Here is an 831-nt window from a genome sequence, read left to right as displayed (position 1 = left end):
TTCAAACGTTTCTCAAATGCTTGATTAACATTTTTCAAATATATGATCAACTTTTTTATACATTTTTATACATGATAAATATTTTCTATATATACATTTAATATTTCAAATACTTGGTCAACATTTTTTAATGTTTTTATAGATTGTTTTGTAATATTTATTTAGAATTTTAAAGTATAAACAAAAGCAAAAAAAATAAAGCAAAAAATAAAACATAAAACGTAAAAAAACAGTAAAGGAGGTTGTAGCCTTCTGTGCGGCTGGGCCGGCCAATCTGGAGCTTCCCCGATGCGAGGCTTGCCTTCTGTCTCGCTACAGCGAGACATACTGGCACCCGTCCCTACTTGGCTCATGTCTCCGCCCCTGCCGTTTTTCATCGGTAGACACAAATTATGAAGATAATTACTTTCATTGAAATTACATAATTTCTGTAGTTCTAATATTGACGGTGGTGTGAGTAGAGGATTCTTTGGCGGTTCAGTTTTTCTGAAGGTATGTTGTGTTATTCCATCTAGGGACACCACGGTGGCAGGACCCTCGACCCTCGCGTCGCCTCGTCTGGCGACTCGGGGGTAAAAAACCCTAGCGCCGCCACCCTCTTCCCCTTCCCCCCAGCCGTCCTGCCGCCGCCAGAGGACGCCCCCGGCGAAGCTCGGGCCGGCCCCAAGGAAGGCGGCGGCGGGGCGCCAGGTCCTGGTCTCCGAGGCAGCGGCAGTTGGAGGCGCGGCGAGGCGCGAGGTGGGCGGCGTGCGGGTTGGACCCGATCTGGGGTTCCGGCGCGCCCTGGACGCGGCTGTGCAGGGGCCCGCGTGCACGGCGCGAGGCCGCTTC

The sequence above is a fragment of the Triticum dicoccoides genome, chromosome 2B (assembly GCF_002162155.2).
Source record: "Triticum dicoccoides isolate Atlit2015 ecotype Zavitan chromosome 2B, WEW_v2.0, whole genome shotgun sequence".
Taxonomy (NCBI): domain Eukaryota; kingdom Viridiplantae; phylum Streptophyta; class Magnoliopsida; order Poales; family Poaceae; genus Triticum; species Triticum dicoccoides.
Note: the sequence above shows the minus strand (reverse complement) of the source record.